General features: G+C 33.4%; 1 protein-coding gene and 1 long non-coding RNA gene across 5 annotated transcripts in view; one reads left to right on the top strand and one right to left on the bottom strand.

The window, feature by feature from the left end:
- Positions 1 to 9,245, bottom strand: part of LOC146995196 (uncharacterized) — a 118,972-nt gene extending 109,727 nt beyond the window's left edge. The window contains exon 1 of the mRNA XM_085825837.1: positions 9,209 to 9,245. The gene's annotated coding sequence lies outside the window, so the exon portion shown is untranslated. The remainder of the gene's footprint in view (positions 1 to 9,208) is intronic.
- The window catches only part of LOC146995195 (uncharacterized), a 567,507-nt gene extending 554,656 nt beyond the window's left edge, over positions 1 to 12,851 (top strand). For 3 of the 4 annotated variants that reach the window (XR_015043637.1, XR_015043636.1, XR_015043633.1), the window contains one exon: positions 12,705 to 12,851. This is a non-coding gene — a long non-coding RNA (uncharacterized LOC146995195). Of the gene's footprint in view, positions 1 to 7,349; positions 8,282 to 12,704 lie in introns of those variants that run through there. The other variant, XR_015043634.1, reaches the window with a different exon arrangement.
- Positions 12,852 to 17,270: the final 4,419 nt, after the last annotated feature.

Below are 17,270 nucleotides of genomic sequence, written 5' to 3'. Positions count from 1 at the left end.
AATATATTCTTATATGTTCAACATTCACCGGTGAAAGTCGACATTCTCCAGATTTCGGTATTTCACCATAACATATGTTCTACATGTAAATATTATAATATATATATGCATGTATATGTGAGGAGAAGGTTCATTAGCGTCTGAGTGGTAAAGCCGCTAAACAGTGATAGTTCGGTCCGGAGTTCGCATTCCAGTGAACGGAATGGCTGTATGGGCGTTTACGCTCCCCGGGGAAAGCGATTAGAAATACGATTTGTATGCGATTGAAATGCGATATTAATGTGCAAAATTGGTACAATTTTGAATATTTGTTTCACCTGTTCATTCGTGCTTTCCCAGTGCTCGGGTACCTTGGCAAGGTCGGGGGGCTCCCTCTCCAAGGAGGGTCGAAAGCCTGAGCAAAAGTGCCTACTACTTACTGACTTGGTGTGAACCCCAGGGTACCAGGTCGGTCTACAGACCCAGTGCATCTTATTTAGTTAAGCGTTGAATAACTCTACCTACATCAAAATGAGTTCTAAGGACATTCTCAAAGAAGGACAGGCATATATTGCCACCTTAGAGACAATATTGACAAATAAAGCTTCTGGCATAAACAAGGCAGTAGCCGCTGATATTCGACATCAATTTCAATTGATGTTCAACCTTCTAACTGAACAGTGTGTCGAGATAGCACACATGGAAGGACAAATTCATCAAACGCCAAACATTAAAGACTCTTATGCGGACGTACTTAAACGTCCAGCTCGTGACCGATCCAAAACATGGAGAAAACCAGATAAACAACATGTCACTATTTTATACCCCACAAATGAAGGGGATAAACCAGACAACATCAGAAAGAAGCTCTTAAAAACTATTGATCCCACAAAGCTCCACATTGGAGTGAAAAGACTTAAAAATGAGGCAAAAGGTGGTCTCTTAATAGAGACCAATAAAGCGGAAGACATAGAGACGCTAGAAAATGAAATAAATACTGTACCAGAACTTAAAAAGGACCTACAAATTGTTCGTCCTACACGTAGGCTTCCTAAAATTATAATATATGATATTCCAAGGGACTTGACTAAGGAAGAACTTAAGGAAGCCATTTTAGCCCAAAACGAAGGCATCGATGGTGATGGCCTACAGGTTAAATTTCCTATCAAGCATAAGAACGGAAATCATTGGGTTTGTGAAACCTCACCGGAGGTTTTCAAACACTTACTAAGTTACGCAAACTGTGCGTTAATTGGGAACGTTTCAATTTAAGAGAATACATCAGACCAACGCAGTGTTTTAAATGCTGCCAATACCGACATATTTCTAAACAATGCCAAACAGAAGAGGCATGTGGACATTGTGGAGAAGTGGGACATTCCCACAAAAATTGTGACAATAACTACCAAAGATGTATTCATTGTGCAGAAAGAAATGCGAATAGTGATAAGCACCTTGACGAGCAGCACTCAAGTTTCTCAAAAGACTGTCCTAGCAGACAGCTAGAAATTGAAGATCTTCGAAGAAAAATCAATTATGGCTAGAGAACTTATTCAAAATATAAAAGCGTTGCAAATTAATTTAGCGAGATCACATGTCGCAACAGCACAACTAAAGACTTGTATCTTTGAATACGACTTGATTTTTATTCAAGAACCATACTGTATCAATGACAAGCCGTCTGGCTTTCCGACTCAAACATTTTTTCTCCAAATGACCACCCCAAAACAGCCACAGTGGTGGTTAACCCACGACTTACGGTTCTGAATACTTACGCTTCTTCTACTTTAAATGTTATTACATTAAAGATTGAACATAGGACAATAACCATTTTTAACTGTTATACTCAACCTATAACGGACTTAACAGATTTAACTACTCTGTTAAACTTAGCTGAACGTTACTTTGACGATCAACATGATCTTCTTCTCCTTGGCGACTTAAACGCGAAAAGTGTGCTCTGGGGCTCCCCCTTCAAGGATCCCAGAAAACGCACACTTAGAGAATTCTTAACAATGCATAGACTGGCTGTTGAAAACGATCCGGATGGTCCCCCTACCTACAACTGCACAAGGGGAAAGAGCTGGATTGATATTACAGCTTCCAGATCAATCTCTTCCACGTCTTTCATTCATAATTGGAAAGTTATGGACTGTATCACTTTAAGTGATCATTGTTATATCTCTTTTGAAATTACGTATCAACATTCTAGCTCAACTCAAAGAGTCAAATATAAACTTACACAAATGGATTGGCTCTTACTGAAGGCAAAAATTGGTCACTTTTTTGGTTCAATGGAATCTTACTTGCCTAAAGATACAGTTGATCTTAATCAACTTATAATTAAGTGGACTCAGAAAATACAGGAATACTGTGACTTGGCAACCCACGCCAAGGGAAAATATGTTAAAACTCAACACAAAGGTGTCCCTTGGTGGACCCCGGAACTCTCAATATTACGAAAAAGAATCCTCGCTTTGAGAAAGCGTTATCACAAATGTATTCATGATGACGAACTAAGGGCACACTATAAGCAAGTCTATGAAAAAGACCTTGCTCTCTATAAAAGAAAGCTTATGCAAGCCAAAAGAACAACCTGGAAAAGATATCTGGAGCGTCTAAGTCCTAGTTCACCCTTCGGGGTACACTATGACATTGCTAAGGGGACTATGCAATCCCCTCTACAATTAAAAGCGTTACTCAAACCAGATAAAACCAAGACTTCCACAATAGAAGAAACTATACGTTTCCTAATGGATTACCACTTTCCTAAAGATATAATCAGCGAAGACACGGAGTTTCATACGACAATTCGTAACAACTTAAGGAATCCATATAATTCAATAAATGATGTTCCGTTTACGATTCCAGAAGTGGAAAATGCTATCAAATCCCTCAATCCAGGCAAAGCACCTGGAATGGACAATATATCTAAAGAAATTATAGCTGAAGTTTTCTATGCTAACCCACAATTACAAGTAGCGTTACTTAATGAAGTCTTCCGTCGAGGAATATTTCCTAACTGCTGGAAGACAGCGAAATTAGTATTATTCTCAAAAGAAGGGAAAAATGGTGAGCTTCCTGATGCTTACCGCCCTATTTGCTTGCTTAACGCATGGAGTAAAGTCTATGATAAATTAATCACTAACAGATTGACTTATTTCTTAGTATCGAATTCCAAATTAAGTGAACAACAATATGGCTTCACGGCGGGAAAATGCTCAGCAGATGCCATCAAGGACAACATAGTCTCACAAATAGAAGCAAACCGACGTAAGAATAATTACACCAATGTTATCTCTTTGGATATCAAGAGTGCATTCAACAATATTTGGTGGCCGTTCCTACTACAGGAACTCCGCAATCTGGGATGTCCTCTAAATATTTATAAAGTTATTGAAAGTTTATTGGATAATAGACATATAATCTATGAAATAAATAATGTTCAATACTCCATAAAACAAGAAAAAGGATGTGTACAAGGATCCAACTCTGGACCACTATTCTGGAATATAATAATGAATATAGCTTTAAAACTCGAATTTGAAGATGGAATCCACATCCAAGCTTATGCGGACGACGTTTCACTCCTAGTAACAGGATCTATGCATATGCAAATTCAAACCAAGGCAAAGTTGGCGCTTCAAAAACTATCAGAATGGGCACTCAAGTGCAAACTTCAATTCTCTCCCGAAAAGTCAAAGTCTATGTTTATAGCAATCAAAAAGCGTGGTGCAGCCTATTCAGCACCGACAATAAAGATGAACGATCATACCATTAAGCAACAAAAATCCATTCAATATCTTGGAATAGTCATAGATGAATGCCTTACCTGGCTACCTCATCTAGATTATATTAAATCTAAAGTTTGTAAAATAATGAACAATCTTCTTAGATTACTTGGGATGCCCAAACCAGTTCTGAAAGAACTTTATAAACGTGCAATAGAGCGTACCATAGTATACACATGTCCTGCCTGGTGGTACCCACCTACGGTAAAAATGCGAAACAAAACAAACTCTATACAACGCATAGCACTTCTTGCAATGACCAAAAGCTATAAGACTGCCCCTACTGCAGCTCTTCAAGTGATTGCTGGAATTATGCCGCTTGATCTTAAATTGGACATGGAAAGCATCATCCAACGTACCAAACGAGGATGGACTGACTTTAAATATGAGGACTTAGAACTTTCACGGGATCAGATTGAATTCCCAGTACCTAAATGGCATTCTCATCCAGCTCATATTCAAGTCTTCGGATGGGACAACAAGCCTCCAATCAATAAAGGTTTAGAAATTTATACGGACGGTTCAAAAAGTGAAGACGGCACTGGAGCTGGCTTCTGTTCCTTCATGAATGGAGTTTGTCACGATCAATTTATGTTTAAACTGGATAAGACTAGTACAGTATATCAAGCTGAAACTTTAGCATTAAAGTCGGCATTACTATGGTTAAAATCACACCCCCAGTCCTGCGCATATATATTCGGATAGCCAGGCTGTTTTAAAGTCTATCCATAAATACAATATCTATAATCAGAACATTATCGCCATAAAGAAATTACTGGCTTTTACAAAAGCAAAGCTTCATTGGATAAGAGGACACCAAGGCACTGCCGGCAATGAAAAAGCCGACGAGCTAGCCAAACAAGGGATTTACTCGAACACGTACCTAGACTGCAAGATCCCTATGAGTAATAGCATCAGGACGACAAACGTTCACACTTCTACCGAATGTTTCGGAGAAACGGCATTTCAGTGATTTTTTTTAAATCAAGTTATCACTAATCACGGAGCCTTTCCGATTTATATTAACAGATTCAAACTAAAGGAATCTACATGCAAGTGTCAATGTGGTAGTGAATCCGCAGATGCACTTCATATGATTATAGACTGTTCCAGTGTATCAACAAAACGTAGAGAAATTTTCAAACAAAATATAACTTTAGAAACTCTAAAACAACTAATTAAGAACGACAAGGGACGATCTTTGTTATCAAGTTTTATGGAATACATATACCATAATGAATCAGATCTGTACTTATAAATTGATTGTATTATATAATATTATTGTACTTATATTGGAATACTCATATCACAATGAATTAGATCTGTACTTGTAAATTCAATCGTATCATGTAATATCTTTGTACTTTTATTTGCCATGTTATTAATCATTTAATTATTGTAATACTTAATATTGATTATTTACTTTGTTCTTCCTATCATTCTATGTTGCATTGTATAACTCAATTTATGTTCAAAAAATAATTTGTTTTGTAAATATAAAAACATGCTATGTAATGTATTTTTTCAATAAAGACGTTGGCGAGGCCAACACATCTCCTAGTCAGAAGACCTCAAAATTCTAACTAGGTCTTTCAAAAATTCTAATTGGCATTATTTGATCTTTGAGCTCTTGCTCCAAAATTGAAAATTTCCTTAGCCTATTGGCTCTGGTGATACTTCTGCTTAAGAAGTGCGGACCAGACAATCCATTTTCATGTTGTATGGGCGTTTACGTGGTTTTCCCCATGTATAACGCATATACGATCCAGTTTTGCTTAGAAAGTCCTCTACAGAGGCATCCTTACCGTTAGGCAGATAGCCGTCGAGTGCTTTGCTATATTTAAATAAACCACAACAAACCATATAAGTAATTTAAAAATCGCTTTATTTTATATATGCTTATAAAATGTATATATATATGTGTGTGTATGCGTAATTAAAAATTTTCTAATTGCTTCAGAACCTAACATTTATATTGATATTATATACATATACATATATTAATGAACATTGTATATTTAAGATTTTTTTCTTTCATATTTTATACCTGGTAGAGACATTAGGTATTTTTTTCCGGAATCAGGCAAAATGAAAATTAACAGAGCCTTCGCCGGGAATCGAACCACGGACCTCTGACAATACCGGCTCAGCGTGCAGAACCACTACACCATGAAGGGATGCTAGGAAGGCACGAGAAATACCTTACATACTCCCCTTTTGAAAGGGCGACTGAGGTTTTTAGGGGACCCAATCGCCAAATCCTGGGCGCAGAGAATCCTCATGAAACACCCTTTTAGTTCGGGCGCCACTTTAGAGACATTAGGTATTTTTTTCTGGAAGCAGGCAAGATGAAAAATTAACAACGCCTTTGCTGGGAATCGAACCACGGACCTCTGACAATACCGGCTCAGCATGCAGAACCACTATACCACGAAGGGATGCTAGGAAGGCGGGAGAAATACCTTATAACCTTGTTCTTTATTTTGTTGCATTTATTTATGCCTATATACATACATATAAAAAAAAACATAATAATAGGCTAAAAATTAAAAGCAAAATTTTTAAACCCGTCCTGCACTATAGATATGTGTGTATTGGACGGCAGAATTTAGGGAAGTTGAAATTTTTGGAATTTGGGAAAGCACCGAGTGTCAAAATTAAGGGATGAGAAGTATTTATGATTTAGGGAAAGCACTGGGATCCAAAGTTTAGGCATGGTTAAAATTTAGAACTTACAAAAGCGCTTTGCAGCAGAATTTAGGACCTGTAGAGGCGATACCAGGCGGTTTCAAGCGCCAGCCCTAGATAAAGCCTTAAGTATATATGTGGGAGTTTATTTATTCAGGACTCATATTAGTTTGAAGCATGTGCAGGAAATAAACGTAGGTATAGTAAAAAACTAAACTATTACAATTCAGGCTTCATTCAGAACGCTATAGGAGCAAGACAAAATTTAGCGAAACCACTTGGGTTTCGTTGCCAATCTTGTGATACATAGCCAATAACGTATAACACACGCTATTAAGTTAGGCTAAAATTATCATTACTGATTCTAAGGCATTTTAAATTAATGTAGCAGACTGCGCTGCTCCCTGACCTTCTAATTTGACCCAGTTTATTAATTTTCGCAGACTGTTATTATTACAGAAATTTTATAAAAACTAAGCTTGAACTTTCGATTATGTCGAAAAGAGTTTCCAATTCTGGAGTTACAAAAGGGATCTACAAAGCGAAACCATGTTTAGAAGTCCATTAAACAAAATGTGGAATTGCTGCAAAAAATGCATACAGGCATATTCGTCTTAAAATTATGTGAGGAGTATGGCATTGGAAAGTCCACTGTATATGACACAAGAAAAAAGAAAAAGGAACTTTTTGAATTTTTTGTGGGAGCATCTTAAACAACTTGCATTGAACGAAATGTTTAATAAAGTAAACAAATATTAAGCTTTCTTTTGTAAATTTTGATACCCTTTAGATCATAATTGTTCTTTATTTCATAAATTACAATTTCATAATTTTAATTGTATAATTTCTGCATGCCATCTTACCAGATTTAAATTGATGATCTATTATTAGGGGGACCAAAAAGTAATGTCGTTTCTACGCATGTCGACAACAACGATAGACAACAACATGCTAAGGGCAGAAGTGGACGCAAATCAATGTCAAACAATCGAGGAACTGTCAAACACTCTTAACCAACCTTGGTCGACCAAAAACATTTAAAGCAGAATGGAAAAATAAGCAAAGCAGGTGTTTGAGTCCCCCATAATCTGTCCGAAGAGAACAAGGCCAACCTATCCATCACACGCAATGTATTGCTTCAACGGCACCATACAGAACCATTTTTTGATCGCTTGATTAGTGGAGACAGAAAAATAAGTCCTATATGATAATCCAAAACTCAAAAGGCAGTTTTAATAGGGGTTACAAAGGGTTTACATCCCGAAAAGGCACTTCTGGGTATTTGGTGGAGTATTCGTGGAATTGTTCATTTTGAATTGCTGAAATCTGGAAAAACTGTTAATGTAGACCTTTATTCTGAACAATTGGATCTAGTGAACCAATCTTTAATTGGAAAATATCCGGCGATTGTCAACGGAAAAGGCGTCATTCTGCAACACGACTGTGCAAGACGAACACTGGAAAAACATAATGAATTGGGGTGGGAGGTACTGCCTCACCCACCATATTCGCCCGATATCGCACCCTCGGATTTCCATTTATTCCAATCCCTACAACATTTTCTTAGTAACAAAAAATTTCAAAATTTTGATGATGTCCAAAATGCCATCTTGAGATATTTTACTCAAAAACCAATTGATTTTTATTGATCTGGGATTGAAATCTGCATACTAGATGGCAAAAGGTTGCTGATAACGAGGGTGATTATATTATTGCTTAAAAATAAAAACTTGTTACAAATTTATTTGTTTGAATTTAATGTAAGAAAGCAACATTACTTTACAGCCCCCCACAGGATTTGGAAATATCCCAAATCCGGAATCGGCTAGATTTCGAACTTTGTACTGTATTTATTAATACTATATGAAGAGATACTTTTTTAAATTATAAAAAATATTGCTTAAATTTTTAATGCATTTTATTCTCACTTTTTTGAAGTGTTTGTAAGAGTAAATTTTTAATTTTGCAATGTTATTGTCTGTTATTTTACTTCAATATTTATAATTAAATTTTATATACAACAAAATTTATTTTGTAGATTTCAAAATTGTGCATCATATACATATTTAATACTTCTAAATATGTCAAACAATACATAAAAAGTATTATAAATTAAACATGCTTATCTTCTACTACAGAAATGTTTAACAGCAACAAAATTTAATTATAAGATTTTTCTTTTCTTTCATGTTTGCAGCAAATGCAAGAAATAAAAATAATTCTGAAGATGTTTTTTATGTTGAAAGGTATCTAGTGGCATTAACTGCATAAGATACTTTTAAGCAAGTTGTAGCTTATATTTAAAAGAGTCGCTGATATTATCATCCAAGACTCATATTTTCAAACTACAGTAAATTTTTTTATAAACATGAGGTTTAGAATAATCACTTTCCTAAAAATCAAATAATGACACAAACATCAAGTTCTTAGGAGCCTGAATTAATCAGAATCACAGAAATTCAGTGGTTATGTAGAAATTATCCACAGCAGGACAACTCAGAAAGTTCTGGGGACAAGTAAAACATGCACCAAAAATTTTGGAATCATTTGCATGATCTTTATTAAATAAATTTAAGATGATTTCTGAAAATAAAAATTCAACTTTTTTTAAAATTAAATACTGGAAAGCACTTTCCTGTTTTCTCACATGTGCTTAAAATTCTAATTTAGAATGCAGTTGTCAAGAACTGAATTTATTGCCTATGAAAAAATATTTCATTTTCAGATTAGATATAAAAGAATTTTTTTACCTCAGTAGTACATAGAGACTTCAAACTGCAAAATGTCCTGCAAAAAAGAAATAAAAATGCATTTCAATAGTCAGTACATAACAGAATATGCTATACAATATTTACATATAAATTGCTTCAAAGGACTAAACTGGGAAGTAAATTTCTTCTGAAATTTAAGATGAATATGAAGAAGGTATACAATAAATAATTATGAAACTAAATTGAAGACCTTTAACTAAGAATTTAAACATGCTGCTAATTAATGTATACAGAATCATAGCCTTTAGTGCAGTAATAAGGAATAGCAAATGTAATAAACAGTAACTCTTTAATCAACACTAAGAAAACTGCTGAAACTGAACATAAAACACTAAGTTAATAATTTCAGAAACAGTTACAAAAAAATAATTGTTTAAAATCTTTACATATAACAACATAACACTGTTGGGCATAATAACAATTCAGCCTTTTAGGGCATAGTACATGCAGCAGAAAAGGTTTGAGATGGCACACAATTTGCTCTCAGTTCAGTTTTATATCCCTTTGGCCAGTGAAGGCAAACTCATTAGTCAACAGAGTCAATTATCAACAGTTCAGCACTGTATTTATTAATACTTGTATTCTCTTTTCAAGTATCTTCTTCCATTCATTCTCTGCATATGTCCAAACCATCTTATACCTTTCTCAACACTACATCTTTTTTCGCTCCACAACACTCCCTAAAATTAACTCAATATTTCAGTTTTTAAGTCTTAGTTAAACTATATATATATGTCGAATAAAACTTGATATTATACTTAATAACGATACTATTTTATTGATAAAAGAGAATTGCAATATATTGAAAAACTTGAATCGCAATAATGACTAACAAAACACTAATGTAAACAATGGCCTTGCATCTTCTTGAAAAGTTTGCATTTTGTATGTTGTTTTTCATTTTAAGCCTTATTACAAGTTTTCATGAATAAGATGACTTCTCTACTTACTCTTGACAAAAAGTTCATGCTTGAAAATTATTGATCGTATGAATATGTAGACTCGAATAAGAAAAACATCAAACGTTAGTTTTTTAAGCTGATTACATGAGTCGGGAATAATATTATTCCACATGTTTTCCTTCTCCAGATTACTTGTGCTGTGAACTAAGCACACATTTATTTTTCTCCAATGTTTCTACATCAGCACTTAAAATGTTCAAATTTCAATTTTCATAATTTTTTTTTTTTTAAATTCAGCAATTGATTTCAGAGTTGCCAATGTGAATATTAAACAGAGAAATGCAATTCCGTTGCACTAGTATTAAGAGGTTTTTTAACAAAGGCTAATGTTGCTTTGCTGATTCAGAATTCCTGAAACCGCTGAGAAAAACTTCTGTCATAAAACTGTTGTTTTGAAATGGCAAATGTCAATATTAGATCTATTTTCTTGAGAATGTTTCAACAGGCTTGGAAAGTGAACCAAAGTTTCTGTTTCAAAAATCTTGAGCAGAAAGAGATAATTTGCTTTCAAATGAAATAACTTCTTCCAACATCAGAAAAATTGTGTTTCCTCTTCCCTATAGGAGGTTCGAATCCCGCGAACGGGCTGGCTGCATGGGTGTTTTCGTGGTTTTCCCCATGTGTAACGTGTTAAAAACGAGCCAGTTTCCCTTAGAAAGTCCTCCACAAAGGCATCCCTCCTCTTAGGCAGATAGCCCTCGAGGCTTTGCCATAATCACACACACACACACACACACACCTCTTCCCTATAGTTTTTTGATTAAGCTGATTTAGATGAGATGTAACGTCTACCATAAAATAAAATTTTTGGATCTACTGATCATTCATTAGTTCTGGATTATAAACACTCATTTCAAGGAGTAATGCTTTAACTTCTGTTAATAAGGATGCAAAACATTTCAAAACATTTCCTCTTGATAACCAACGCACTTTATTATTCAGCAGAAGATCTGAGTACTCGCTCTCCATTTCAACTAAAAATTCTTTAAACTGGCGATGATTAAAAGCTGTAGTAATAATGAGGTTAACAATAATATAATTATGAATTCCATAACTTTGCAAATTTCTTCTGGAAATGTCGAGCACAAAGCGCTTCTTGATGAATGATACAATGGTAAGTAAGATCTTGTCACTGATTTTTCCTTTCAAAATAATAACAAAAACGTTTCTTACCCCGGTCATTCTTTTCGCCCTGTTTGTTGCAACTGAGACAAGTTTATCGAGATTTGGTGATCTACCAGGAGACCAGAAGAAAAAGCAGAGTTGGCAGCTGTGGTTTATAAATATAAAAAACTATTTTTATTCGAATCCTGGTATATACCAACATTTTCTGTACTTTTTTTGGTTTAATTTATAAAGTAAGTTCAAAAGCAATCTAAATAAATATATATATGCATTTTTCAAGTACTGAAAAGGAAGGGCATGATGGGAATGATCTTCTAGCAATGGTGAAAGGGGTGGAATAGGGCAAAATAGGTTGAGAACCACAATGTTAGATCTTTTAAGTATTAGTTAAAAAAAAAATAAGTTTGAAGCTTTACACGGCATTTAATTATTATTAAATGAAATTTGTTTACATCTAATTAGAATTTCGGAACACTTCCGCAAAGAACCCGGCAAATGTAAACATCGCCAACTTTGGCGATAATAGTTCAAACCTGGTAATCCGGCAGATTCAACCTATTCGCTTGTAAGAAGGTTGCAACCATTCCTCTAACGTTCATTTTGTTGAATTATCACCGTCATTGTTCGCATTTGCCAATTTAAATTATTCTTCACTTATTTATTATTATTTTTTTTGTATTTTCACGTTATTATTTATGAACTTTTAACAAATAGATAGAAATATTTTCATATAATAAAGGAAGTTTTCGGTGACAGATGCTAGTTTGTGGAAGAAAATATGGCGGGAGAGGGGTTAATGATAATTGGTAACATGGCTGTTAACGTAGCGTTAAGCACACAGAATCATGAGGTTTCCAACCGATAAAATATTTTGACTTCATCACCTGCCAAAATATGCATTTTAAATAATTAATTAAGTAATGTTTTTATTATTGGTATGGTCATCTAAAATTATGAGAAAAACAATATTTATGGCTTAAAACTTTAACCAGATAATATATTGTTAATGCTTTTCCAACAATAACATTTGAGAAGATTTCAGGTGTGACACACAAAGGGATGATTAAACTGAAATAAAAAGTATTATTGATTCTCTAAAATGACAGAATAGTTTTATGGATACTCAAAGTCATCAAAATTAGCAAACCACTACTTGTGTAATGAATCCAAGTGCAAATGACTCTTCAAAAGTTTTATTAACAATGCTACTGAATAGAATTTCAATACTGAAAATTATTGGCACTGTCAAATATACTATGAAAGACAGGCAGTTGTTTCAACATAAAATGCTTTAAACTGTTTACAAGTAAATTGATAAAAATAACATTGAAAAACTGTTTATGTAAAATGGATGTATTAAAAGTCATGCATTCATTAATTTATTACAGGCACATGGCTCTTATTGAACTAAGACTGTCACTGAATGATTGTTTGGAATCGACATTTCTTGCTGTCTGAAACCTACTTCACCTATGATGTAAATATGCAGTTGTGGTTCTCACTGACATAAAGTTTAGCCACTCCTGATCGATTATATGTGTCTACTGTATTTATACCTATTATACTAATTATCAGATACAATTTTGAGAATATCAACAAGCAAAACACTTAAAAATTTAAAAAAGACACTTGTAGTAGAAATATTAATATTCTATATGAATTATGGAAAGTACATGTAATGAATAATACCATGACCAAACACTTAAAAAAAAGAATAGATTAAGTATTTCCTACCTCGATACTTGAGAAAGCAATCCTGTTACACAACACATAGTTAACTTTTGATTACATGATATTACATATTACATATTTAGTCCTACGAGTGGTTAAGAAGGCTGAATAGTGGTAGTTCAATCTCGGCTCAAATCCTGAAAAACGAGCTGGTTGTGCAGTTTATTTTTTTCGTATGTGTTTTGTGAATTTTGTGACATTTTCGTGGTTTTCCATGAGCCTATTTACCCTAGAAAATATTCACAAAAGCATGCCTTTTTCAGCTAGCTCTCACATGCTTTGTATATTGAATTAAGTACACACAAACCCTTCTTAATTTTAAAATGATAAAGTTATTAAGTTCACATTACATGCAACGAAGCTTTTTACAAGCCAGGATACTTTCTTTAACAATTACAGTGCTAATTAGTGCTGTACTTCTCAGTTATATGTGAAATAACATCTCAGTGTCACTGCTTGTGACACATTTGTTTCACTTAAGTCTTCTTATGCAGTCATAAGCATGAAATAAACAAAACAATAACATTTGAGAAGATTTCAGGTGTGACACACAAAGAGATGATTAAACTGAAATAAAAAGTATTATTGATTCTCTAAAATGACAGAATAGTTTTATGGATACTCAAAAACTCATGGTTATGCATGAAAAACCTAATCCATACATCCTTGGTGACTGATATTAACATAGTTTTTATGCTGCATTTGTGAACTACGCGGTTAAATTGAGTGAAATTGTGACTAAATTTCAGAAGACTTATAAAATTATGGTGTGAAAATTTAAATGTGAAATTAAAATCAAGGATACATTGGACAGAACAATCAAAAAAGAAATGTTGTCCATAAATATATTAATATTAATTAATGATAAAATGGACATTTAAAATATTCATATAATAAATATATACAATTAGTGTAATTAAAATAAATATATGCATTTAAAAATGATCTAACTTGGACCATATTTGCAATTTTTGTAATGTTATTAAATATGGACTTTAAATAAAATTTTTAGCAGCATACATCATTTGGGTTTGTTTAAATTATGGAAAAGCATGGGAGAGATATCTGCCTAAAAGAAAAGATGCCTTCAAGGAGGTCTTTCTGAAGGACACTGGTTTGAATCCACGTTACATATTGGGAATACCATGAAAACAATCATACAACTTGCCCATTAGCTTGGCTAACTAAACTACCAGAGTTCAGTCACTTTACTGTTTAGCTGCTGATGAGCTGTATATCAGTTGCAAAGCAGTGCACAAAAAATGATATATTCCTTGGTTCTCGTTATGAGTTACACAGGGTTCATAGCCACATTTTAGTTAAAAAAATAAGCACTTTTCAAGCACATTTTAAGAAAAAAAATAAGCACCTGTCTAATGACATTATACACAACTGCATAACCTTAATTAGACTTGTAATTTAAAATATGAGAAATGCAGTATTTATTAAGAGAGAATAAGCATTACCTCAACCATGGAAAATAATTACTTTTTTTTTCCCTTTAAATTTTAAATAACAGTTCAATTTACAGAACTAGTTTACTATGAGAGAAAAGAAAAAAAACTATGCAGAACTAAACTATATTACAAGATTTAATGATGAAATTTCAGTTCAAAATAGAGAAAATAAATAATAATAAGGCATATTTATTGTATTTGCTTGGAACCTAATAATAAATACAATTTATTTTTCCACTCATATTAATATTTAAATAATTTAAATCTAAATTCTGAATATTTTCTAAATTTTCATTGTATATCAGTTTTCTCTTAACAGATATTGCAAGCAAAGTAATTTAAGTAAAAAAGAGGAACATTTCTGAAATCAGAAGACAGAAATTTGCTTCATGCAGTCATCCTTTAACAGTAAAAGCTTAACTAAGCCGCATACTTGGAAACTGGCGAATATTCGGACAGTTGAGCGTAACTTGAAAAAGAGGAGCGGAGGGGGGGGGGGTTGACTGTAGCCACTTTTTAGATTTTTCCGCTAAATAAATGCTTTTGACATTTTGATATGTGAATCATATAAAAATAAACCAATGGAACTGAAAAATATTCTGCTTAGCAAGCACAGTAAAACTCTTTTAAGTGTTCATAAACAAATCTCAAACAGAACATCAAAATTAATTAATTAATTATCTCTGCGAAATATCGCAAACGTTATTGCACAATACGTGTGCCATAATTCTTCCCTACGTGATATTACGCAATCGGAATCAACAACTGCTGAAATTGGGAGAATAAAGAACTAAATATGAGTAACTGGGGTGTTTTTCATTCTAATTTTCAACAGACGGCGTTAAATTTCCGCAATAGAATCATTCTTCGCTTGGGTTGGTAGACCACAGAACTTTTAGTCCTATTCAATCCAGATTGGAAAGTGACAAAAAAAAAAAACAAAAGTCCGTTGCTTGTTTTGCAGCGAACTTGTAACAGTTTCAATATTTGAGATTTTGCGGAGAAAGGGGAGAACCTCCCAATCTTCGCACTATATAATGTATTGGCCAAAAAAAATTAAATTATTTTGACTATTCGATTACTTTCCCTTTATTTAAGCCATTCCGAGTATTATTCCTAAAACGCTGTGTTAAAATACAACCATTTTTGGAAGTTTACTATACTTCAGCAGTTACTGCAACTGTTATTATAAACATTCATACATATACTCATAATATAAGCATAATAATCATAATAAACACAAATATGAACTGACCAAGCGGAACGAGAATGCAAATTATTAAGATCTGGATAGAAATTTAAACGTGTATAGTATTTGGGTGAGAGGAAAAGAATGCCGAATGTACCGAAACTTTCTACTGCTTTCGCAATTCTTTGACCAATATAACGACGGGCACCTGTCTGTACTCTTTGTGCGCACCAAAGGTTATGTTAATGCAGAGAAAGGGGGAAAAGCTATTTCCGGGAGTATGATTCACCACCTGACATTCAATATTAAGAAAAGTTGTTTATTTAGTTTCGGCTTTGGTAGGGGGAAAATAGCGCGTTCATTAAAAAAAAAGCACTAAAAGCAAAAAATAAGCACTAAAAACAAAAAAATAAGGGCTTTAAAGAAAAAGTAAGCACCTATAAGGGCCTTTATATTTTATTTTCAAATATAAGGACTTATAAGCACTTATAAGGACCGCTATGAACCCTGGTTACATGCAAAAAAGCAAGTCTTAATAAAAATCGATATGCCAAATGTAAAGTTAATATGTTGGTTTTTTCGTGCAATACATGAACATATACATAAAATTTAAAAAAATAAGTCAGAGCAGAATATAATTTATTACTAAAAAAACTTTTATGTAATCAGTTGCAATTAAGTTTCTATTTAAATGAGAATATCTATTCATTTCATTTATGCGATCATAATGGATTTTCAATCGTAGTTTTGGAAGTACTTTAAAATTATGCAATGAAGATATTAATCGTAAATTCACAATTTCTTTAGAAACTGCACTGTTAAAAACATAAATATTTTGGAATTTTATAATACTGAAAGATATTCAAAGACAGATCTCAATTTTCCCAAGAAATTGCCAAGAAAAAGGGTCATTATTACAAAGCTCAATATTACATGATTTTTCTACTTCCATTAAGCTTTACATATTGTTTTCTGTGCTAACTTGAATTAAATACAAATTTATTTTCGTGCATCGTGTTTAACCAGTTAATTTTGAATTTTCACTTTCATATGCTTAATATATTGTTTTCTCTGCTAACGTGAATTTATGTTACTTATTCTTTAATTACTTTGATTATATTCTTTAAATATCATGTTTACGCGGCTTACTTCCATGTGTTTTAATATCTCATAACCAACGCCCATCAACCATAGGTGAACTTGGCGAGTAAAACAGCAACGGCGCCAACGGGTTCTCTGTGGATGAAAATTCAGAATTTCTAAATCAATCAAACACATTCATGGAAACAAGCAATTTCAAAAGTCATTATAATAACAGTAGTCAAGAAAGCATAAAGTTACCAGCAAGAAATCTCTAACAAAGTTAAAGATCATCCATATAATCCAATTGCTATATTAATCAAAATAAATAAGAAATTCAGTACAAAGTCTGAAATCCAGACGTCCATTATCCGAAATGATCTAAAATCCGGACCTCAAAACCACCAACAACATTTTTCTCCTAGGTTTTACGCATGCACATTTGATTCCACCCCCTCCGAGCATAATAAAACATCTGGAGTGTGCCAATTCTTAAT

The sequence above is a fragment of the Stegodyphus dumicola genome, chromosome 10 (assembly GCF_044657685.1).
Source record: "Stegodyphus dumicola isolate Sdum_Otavi_A_Nest chromosome 10, ASM4465768v1".
NCBI classification, from domain to species: Eukaryota; Metazoa; Arthropoda; class Arachnida; order Araneae; family Eresidae; genus Stegodyphus; species Stegodyphus dumicola.
This window is presented reverse-complemented; position numbering and strand designations above follow the sequence as displayed.